The sequence below is a fragment of the Mauremys reevesii genome, linkage group 2 (genome assembly GCF_016161935.1).
Source record: "Mauremys reevesii isolate NIE-2019 linkage group 2, ASM1616193v1, whole genome shotgun sequence".
Taxonomy (NCBI): domain Eukaryota; kingdom Metazoa; phylum Chordata; order Testudines; family Geoemydidae; genus Mauremys; species Mauremys reevesii.
The window spans coordinates 203,109,060-203,119,171 of record NC_052624.1 but is presented as its reverse complement, the minus strand read 5'-3'; positions in this window follow the sequence as shown (position 1 = coordinate 203,119,171).

Sequence of the window (10,112 nt, the reverse complement as noted above, 5' to 3'; positions counted from 1 at the left end):
GGGCCCTGTGGGAAGCAACATTGGCAGGGTTCTCCCTGCAGCGAGTCTAAGTTTACTGCTGATGCTACTTCCTATCTATATGTCCCTTCAGTTTGGGGCATGGCCCATATAGTCCAAACCATCAATCACATAACAAAAGAGTCAAATGGAGTAGGGTCCTGCAGGACCAGTGGGTTCTTCAAGGGTGACAGGTGGTGGTTGAGACAGCTCTGCCTGTGAGCCTTACCCACTCTGTGGTCTCCTCTCAGACTCAGCCTTCTGTCTAGCTTCCTGGAGAAGGCTCCTGCAGCCAGTCCACCACCCTTTGCCTGGGCTTCTGAACTCCTTTTAACCCACTCCTCCAATTGGAGCAGGCTTGGTAGTTCTGGAGGGGCAGGGCTTCCTGGGCCCAATATTGTGTTTTAACTCTCTCAGATCCAGTGTGTGGTTGGTATACCCCATCACAGTCAGTTATGTCATATATGATTGACTATCCTTCAGAGACAGCAGATTTCACCTATTGCAACGTGTTCACAAAATTTTTTACTGTCCTTACATACCTTGAGGTTTAATAAAAATGACCAGACAACACTGAATGAACAATTTAGTCTGATCCTCAAACCATCTACTTCCTGCAAGCAAGGTGTTCACAGTCCTCGCTGAGCTCCTGTCAAGGCTGATTCCCCACTCTGGCACTTTGAGTGCAGAAGGTGGGGGGCTGCAAGGATTCTAAAAATTAATACCAGCCACTCCAGGCTTGTATTAAACTCCCAAGGTTACATTTTTTCTCTGACCTTGGCTGGGTAGAAGCTGCCACTACCCAAATGCAAAACTCCTGGGAACCTAGGAAGGTGCACTTGGGATTTCCTTCCAGTGGGGTACCCTCAAGCCCTTTCACCCCCCACCCCACAGGGAAGAGCTGAGAAAGGAAAACAAAAAAATCAGCTGTTGCAACCAGATAATTGAAAAACATATGCACAAATTTAAGACACAAAAATCCAAATCCTGTTCTTAAAAAAAAAAAAAGGTAAATTTTATTAAAAACAAAAAGAAAGAAAATACATCTGGATCTTAGGCTTTTACTAGATTTAAAAATCCCACTTACAAAAATTAAATATCAAGAATGACCTTCTTGAGGTCCAGCTTAAAAGTTACAAGCAAAACAAAAGCATTTGGGGTTAGCACAAAGGAGTCCACAAGCCTTACAAAATAAAAGATAAACCTAATCACGTTTTTCTATACATTTCTGATCTACTTACATATCTAGGTTGCCAAATAAGCAATTTCTAGGTATGATTCTGATAATTTTCATACCTGGCCTTCAGCTTTTCACAGCATAACTACTGCCCTGTTCCCCTCTTCCACAAAGAACAATAGACACAAAAGGAAATTTTTTTCCCCCCAATTTAAAAAAATTCTAGCCTTCCCATTGGCTCTTTTGGTCAGGTGCCCACTCCCTTCCTTTACCTGTAGGCTTTTTTAACCCTTTACAGGTAAAGCAAGTGGAGAACAGCTAGTAAGAGGGATTTTATAGCTAACTGGCTGGCTGGGTGTCCATAAGGGGGAGGAGGTTAGCTCCCTTTTATGGATACTCACCAGGTAGCTGTGTTTGGATCTATACTGTGAATCCAGGTGCTTTTAAGTTCCTCTGAGTCTGGGTAGGTTCCATCTGCAATGGCTGACTTTGGCCTTTTAGGCATGCTTTCTCTGTCTGATGCCATTTCTAGGAAATGAATTGCTGCAGCCCCGCTGCCCTGGGGACAGGACCAGCACTAATCCCCCGAGAAAACCCAGTCCCTCAAACACACCCTCCTGAGGGTTCCACTCTTACAGGTACTCTAGTTTTTAACCCTTCAGGAACAGTTGACACAAGTAATGCACAGACTTTGCAGAGCAACTTCTAAACCAAATAGACTTTACACATAGGTAAGGCTATTTTTTATGTCATGGAATCCATGACTTCCAGAGACCTCCCTGCCATTTTCTGTTCTAGCCCCAGGGGCTGTGGGACTGGAACTGGCAGCCAGAGGGGCCCGGCAGGATTCCAGCGACAGGTGACAGCACCCTCAGGGGGCCCCCTTCAAGGTTCCAACCGCAGGTGACAGACTCTTGAGGGGGCCCTCATCAGGGTTCCAGCAACACACGACAGCCTCCTGTGAGTGGGGGGATACATAGACATCATGCTCTCTTAAAAATTGTGTATTACTGCACATCTAACTACAGCATTTTTCCAGGTCAGACAGATCCAGGAGCGATATGCAATCAGGCCGAAGTCTTCATATGCACGCCCTGTCATTCTTCTCTAGGATCCTATGCTGAGCCTGTAAACACATTTCCTGGGTGCACACTGTACTCTTCACCACACAAAGTAAACATACCAATGGTATTCAAATCTTCCATCAGGTGGATGTGTAAAACAAGCTTTCCTATTAAAACAAATGCTAGCTAACTTGTTAAAGGGCAAAGTGGATATGAACCCAATCCTTAACAGATCAATAGAGCTAGAGTCGCTGGCCAGATAATGGCTACAGTCATTAAGTGAAACCCTGGCTCCACAAAAGTCACTGGTGTGACTTCAGTGAGGCCAGGATTACACTCCTAGCATATGAAGTAACCTCCACTCCTTGAGAGTCACTGGAATTACTACTGAGATACTCTTTCCCCAGTCATAGTTTTATACATGACCCTCACAGTGGGTGTGCAGGTAAGGCTGTGTTAAGAGCCTGGTGTACAATAATTACAACTCTCTGTTAATTTTCATATTGATGTTGGGGGAAGGGCAGACAGGGGAAATTTGCACAGAGGATAATCTGGAAAGTAATCACAATAAGCGAGGAGCTGATTCTAACGTTTCTCTGGAAAGCTGGCTCAGCAGAACTTTATGTACCAAGCTCCAGCAAGATCCACAACCAAGGCACGACAGAGCATTTAGGTTCTTTCCTGTGCAGGATTGGCTTTAGATAGTAATATCACTATTCTTAGAAATATAAAGGAATGAAGCAACTTTCTTTACTAGATAATTACACTGTGAAGGGCACTTTCAGCAGTATGGTCCTTTCAACTCATCAGATGATGATGAGAGTGGGTGATTGTACTGCACAGCTCACTGGCAGGCAGCTATGTGCAATCAGACAGGAATCTTGTTTATTGCTCACTCATACTTGCTAATGCAGGCACCCTCACTGATCTCATCTAGGGCAGTATGGTCTGGAAAGTTGTGGTCTCTCAGATAGTAATCCCCAGGCTATTTAAGGATCTAAAGGCAGGGCTGGCTCCAGGCACCAGCGCAGAAAGCAGGTGCTTGGGGCGGCACGTCCGGGTCTTCAGCGGCGGGTCCCTCTCAGATGGAAGCACCAGCCGCCGAATTGCCACTGAAGAATGAAGCGGCGCAGTAGAGCTGCTGCTGAAGTGCTGCCGATCGCGGCTTTATCTCTTTTTTTTTTCTTTTTCCTTCACCGCTTTGGGTGGCAAAAAAGCTGGAGCCGGCCCTGTCTAAAGGCCAAAACCAATCCTTTGAAGTCTACCAGCTACTTAATTGGTAGCTAGTGCAGATCCAAAAGCAGTAATGTCATGTGCTCCCAGCAAGATGTATCATATAACAAACAAGCCTCTTAATTTTGCAACTGCTTCAATTTCAGATAGCCCCTAGAGATGTAGTCCCATTGAGTACACCACAGCAGTATAATCCGGACGTGACAAAGACATGCATAACAGTTGCAAAGTCTGCATCCAAAATAAACTAATGCAGTCTTCTGGCTGTGTACAAACAGAAAAAATGGATGTTGCCATAGCTGCTGCCTGCTCTTACAGTCCATCTATCCTCCTAGATTTTGCACCTTCCCCACCATATGTAGAGTAAACCTCATCAATGATAGATTGTGATGTTCTCAGCCATCTCTTCCAGCTTTTTCTCTAAACCAATTTACATCACCCCAGTCTTCTCTGGATTGAGTCTCAGCCAGCTAGCTTCATCCATGCCCTGATCTCATCCACACGCAGTGTCTCACTCTAGAGTGGTAATGCAGAGTCTGCATGCACTAGCTGGAACAGGAGGTAGGATGTAGAAGACCCTCTCCACTCAGACTTCTGCTGCTTTGAATGAGGTTGCACCAATTATTCTGTTTTCTTCCCTGAACCTTATGGAAGCAAGAGCACAATTTGGACCTGGGACTATTAATGAATGAATGACAATTCTAGAATGCCCTAGTTTATTGTATTTTCATGATCCTTGTGCCTCAAAAAACAAAGTATTATGCACATTTGCTAGAAAAATACATTAATGTTAATTAGACAACTGTTTTCAAAGATCATCTCTATGATGATCCAAGGCTTGACTTGGTCCTGAAATGTGAAGCTCTGTTTAAAGAAGTATTGAACCAGAGCCTACGGTCCTTATTCTCTCAAAACTCCTGGAGACTTTGATGAAAGTTTGGCCTGAATAAGGATTCCAAGAGTCAACCCATAGCTTTTATATTTCCTGTTGACAGTATAGCGTGTTTAATGTAATCAGGACTTTTCAGTGATCCTATTATGCTGCTTGGTGCCATTTGGCTTTCTGTGGCCTATTGCTAGATTATATCAGGGTTGTTGTTTTTTTTGCAATCCTGTTTTATTTCTTAGTCTGCCTCTTCACAAGAGCCCTTTCTGTATTTCCTAGCCTCAGTTACAAGCAATTTCTCTTCACCTGAGCAGTGAGTTATTTCTCACAGAGAATTTATATTAGTTATGACATACTTGCTTTACCCTAAAGATATTTTTAATGAAAGGGTTTTTGGCAAAAGTGGGAGGTGACAGGGTCATTCAATTAGAAAAATAAATTCCCATGTCTATTTCAGAGACAATGTGAGACAGCAGAAGCTATATTTTTATGTTTGAATATTGTAAAACCTACAGATCTGTAAGTTACAGACATTAATTTACAGTTTACCATTCTTGATTTCTCCTTAAATCACTTTGTTTATGTAGTAGCATAGGCCCATAGATCCAAGTTGAACATATCCAAATTGGACTTCAAAAAAACCCTGATTTTTAAACTAAAATAATAATTAAAAAAAACTCCCATCAGGTAGCGTGGGACTATTGAACAATACTGGAAAAATAAGGTACATTAGCTCACTCAGTTTCAGTGCTAGAAGCCTCTCATCCACCACTGAGCTACACCCAATCCATATAATCACCATTCAGTCAAAAACCTAGGGGACTGAGCATCAGACTTTTGTGTATGGGTGTGGGAATGGCATTTCAGAGCTAAAGTCCCTCAGCTAACAAAATCCTGCCACCAGACTCCCATTTTTTAAGTCTAGTGAGTATTAGTTCAATTTCATCAGGTGATCTCAACTGCTGTGGTGACAGTTGGAAAAAAGAGGCTGTTTCTCAGGCACACGTACCATGAGGCTGTAGCCACAGAGTACATCTGTCATGGTAGATCCCCTTGCACTCCTACTTCTTCCAATAATTCATTCGTAAACCAGAGTACTATGCCATTTCCCACTCTTGGGGGGAGAGTTTATTAAGCTTTTATAGAATACCTTTTACCCCTTCAGCCCCAAGCCCTTCCTTTCTGGGCTCTAACTCATCCTTGTTCCAAGGCTTCAGGTTCCAGCTGCCCCCAGTGCCCTTCAATCCAGGTCACTCTGTCAGTCCCTCTCTAGCCCATCTTTTCACTAGGCCCCCCTCCAAGCCCTAAGCTCACAGACATTTTCCCCCTGATTCCAGGACTCCTTCCTGGAGCTGTGTTGCCATTCAGGTAGGCTTCCCCATAACCAACAGCCAGGTTGTGGTCTCACTCCAGTGAGCCTAGACTCACAGTTCCAGGGCTATGCTGTAATTCAGTAGGGGCATCCTTAATACATCATCATCCAGGCTCTGGTTCCTATACCAGGTATCTCTGTCCCAACTCTATACCCCCTACAGCTCTTGATTCCCCAAACCAAATGCCTGGGAATCACCTAACAGTTTCTTTCCCCTACACCCACTAGGGAAACCTAGCTGCTTCTTACAGCTTTTCTACCTCAGCTGAACTCTTTCTGGCTTTTATGAGAACTAGCTGCTCCTCAAGCTATCACCTGCTCCCTAGCACCGCAGCACTGATTATTCACAGGTGGGACTGGATCTATCTTCCCCTTTGAGCACCCATCACCACGTGACAGAGGCTTTTTAGGTTAATGTTCACACCAAATTTAAATGTCCCTCTTTCAGAATGCAAACAGAACGTGTTCCCACCATATTTCTAATCTTAGCTATAGTTACAAAGCAAATGCAAATAGTTTGAAGGTTAAGAAGTGTGTAATGTATTCTGAGAGAACACCTGCTAAAGACAGTTGAAAAATGCTTCCTTTCCTCTGTAATATTATTTATTGCTGTTGCTAGACTTGATGAATGGGGAAAAAAAATCCCCACAACATCATAGCACACCCTATAATTCCACTGAAGTACTAGGCAGTAAAATAAGCAAAAATGTGTGAATTAGTGTTTCTTAAAGCTTAAGACTAGCAAGTCCATACACAAACCCCAATAAATAAATCACTGGGAAAAATATTCTAAAATAAGCAGGATCTAGGAGAATAATGCCCTTACATTTTTTGTAAGTAAGCAAAATAGAACCTCTAATTAATGAGTAAAACCTCTGCTTTTGATAATCCCATACTACTGTGAAGAAGAATATATTACCATAGGCTTACTTCTTAACCCACTAAATACATGATCCTACAAGCTGTTGTGCACAGGTGGACCCCTGCACTCTTGTAGGGCCCCATTGAGATCAGTGAGGCTGTGCAAAGCCCAGGGGTTTTCCCTCATGGGTCCTGAGTGGGTAACCAATGGAAAGTGGTCTGTCCGATATCCTTTCAAGTAGCTATTTTATCCCCAATTATTCCAATTCAAACTAGGTCAGTCTCCTTAAAAATATTCCTTTAACAGAGCTATTCTATATAGGTTTTTATACCACACTCATCACTGTAGTATCTCATCATCTTCCACAATGAACCCAAACTCCCATGGCAATACACCCTTTTTTCATAGTAATAAGTTCCCATATAAGTCTCTGGACCTTTCTGTGTTACACCGGAGCTGTTCAAGATTGCTCCAATCAGCATTATTTGGGCTGTTAGTGGGAGTTATCCACAGCAGTTTCTTATTTCATCCCTCTGGCTCCACTCTTTATCTTGTCCTTGGGGTGTATGCCTTTGCTTTAGGGTCATCAATCTGCCATCTGGGTGAAAGTTGTGCCTCTTGACTCCTCCACTTCCTTCTTGACCATCTGGCCCAGCTGTCCTTCTTTAGTTAATTACCATACATTCTTTACACACACCAAACAGTAAATAAGGCCATAAAGCTTCTATCCTTTTAAGAACAATTATGAACACAATCAGTATAGAATAAACTCAGAACAATTTCTTCTTACTAATTCAAGGCTACATTTTTTTCTTACTAATTCAAAACTAGCAAAATGGAGTATAAAGCAAAATAAGCAAAATGGAGTACAGTTTTACTTGAGACAATTTCTTCCCATTAGGCTTTTGCTTACACATTAACCAAGGTAAGTGTGACATTATCTGATTAAATCATTGTTGGTACCACTGTTACATAATTGCAATGAATCTTAAATGAAGTGTGACGCATAGCTAGAAAGGGTTAAGCAACCTGCAGGATAAATGACCCAGAATCAACCTTTAGAGACATGTTAGAAAAGTATATGAATGGTAATTAGGGCCAGTCCATGTTAGATAGGCTAGAATTCTGAAGTGCAAACCTGTATTGTTAGAGACTTAGTGATACTAATTGTATGTGTTTATTTGTATCTTGTTAGATGTTAGCCATGTAACCAGACAGTTCCTGTCTGTCACTATAGCTATTGATTCAGAGATCAAAAGGGAATATTAACATTTAGATGAATCTTGGGTGAAATAATGTCATTGTCTATGTGTCTCTTTAAAGTTTGTGATAAATTGCCCAATGGATAAATTGCCTTATGTTAATCTGTGTAGCTAATTACCGGTGATGTTTAGGAAATAAGTCTATCTCAAAGTCTCTATGATTGCCTATTGTTCACCTAGGGACTCCGGAAGCTGTTGAGAGAAGACCTGGAACTGTATAAAAACCCCTTAGGTCCTGATTCTGTTATCTCAGATCTGCTTGATGCTTCATGCAGGGGAAGCTTAAGCCATAAAACTGATATCTCCAGAGTCCTGGATCACCCTGAATATGGGCATTGGAATATAACCGATGGACTAATTCTAAAAGAACTCTTTTCAACTATAAAGCTCACCATCTTGACTATGAATCTGATCTCAGAACTGTACTCATGTCTATATGTATATTGATCTTTTAACCAACACACACTCTCTCTCTCTCTCTCTTCTAATAAATCTTAGTTTAGTTCATAAGAACTGGGTAAGATCTGGAACATTCATTAACCTGGCAGGTAATGTGTCCAATCCTTTGGGATTGATAGAACTTTCTTATATGATTAATAAGATTTTCAGTAATCCTCATCATATTTGACTTGGGTGTCCAGTGGAGGCCTGAGGCAGAGTTGCTTTAAGGGAATTGTGTTGTTGGCTTCTGGGTGACCAGTGAGGTAGTATAGAGGCTGTTTTTTTCAGGACTGGTAAATTTAAGTATTGGAATATTCATCAGCTCTGGGGATTGTCTGCCCCATTCTTTTCAGTTCACCTTAATTGAGTGACTTCAGTGTGGCTCCCTGGCTCCCCAGTCACAGCAACTAACATCAGTTTTGTGTTGTTTGTTCCCTCCTCCCGCCCCCACACCCAGCTGAAGAAGCATATGCAGTAAAGTGCCTTCTTTTGGTAGGGTTTTGTTGTTGTTTTTCAATAGATGTATCTGTTGCTATGTACTTTGATAAGACAAGGTGAAAGAAATGCACCTTGCACTGGAAGTCAAAAGCAGTGAAGTTTGTGATGGTCATATTTTGGGTGAGTTCATTCCATAGGCTTTGACCAGCCCCAGAGAAGGTTCTCTCTCCCGCGCAGACTAACTTTATTCTTATTGTGTTTGGATTGAATGCTGCATTCATCTTCCCCCCATCATCTCCTATTTGTACACTATGAAAGATTATCTAGTGAATCTGAGATTTGTTTTTCTTCTTTTAATATAAACCTAGCGACTTAATAGCATTTGTATTTCATGTCACACATAAAAAGGACAATCTATATATTTCAATTAAAAGTGCCTCTTACTGATGGAATTTAACTGATTTGTATGTTTATTATTATTATTGACAATTTCCATTCTCAGGTGCTGGAATGATAGTGGAAAATCAGTTAGACACAATGGTGAACAGCAGCTATAATTAAAATGTTGAATGCTCTTTTTGTGATATTACCAACAGATATACAAGATGTTCGAACTCTAGCAACAATGTTAATTTAAGCCATAAATAATGTATATGCACTAAAATTAAAACAAATGTCTTTCCAAATAATAGATGAAAAGTATGGACATACATTGCACAGGCAATTAGACACAACACTTTGCTTCTATTTTTCCCCAAAATCTTCAGAGGAAATGTTTGATCACAAATATAGTGTAGCTCAGTTACCTGGAAATAAGTTATACAAGTTAACCTAACACGCAAGATGTCAGTAGGCATGGCTAGGGATAGTCACGGAAGAACCCAATCTTACTTAGCATTTTTGTTTTTGGCTGAGCGTGAGTACCACTATCTATTCATATCTCCTTTTATTTCTTCTGCAAGTGGTGTGCAATATTATTCTATATCTTACTTTAAAATATTTTTGATTGTCTCAAACTCTGTTAAAAGATGAGTGTTTGAGTTGAACACTGCATCTTCCCCCCATGATCTGCTATCTGTGCACTATGAAGCGCATCTAGTGAAGATTGCTTTTCTTCTGCTGCTGATATACACCCACCATTAGAGATGTGCACCACCTGCCATTTTTGAGTATTGGTAAAAAGGCCTCCATTTTATCTGAAATAATTTCTAGTCAGTTATTTTCATCTACAAACACACTCTTTCTACCAAATACCAAGAAGCAGATTATGCTGCTTTACCATACTGAGTATGCATTAAGCTAGGGTAAAATTTTCTTCTGTGAGCTACACTGCCGCTCATTTACACACAGGGCAGATCATAGCTACATAGTCTGGGTGCA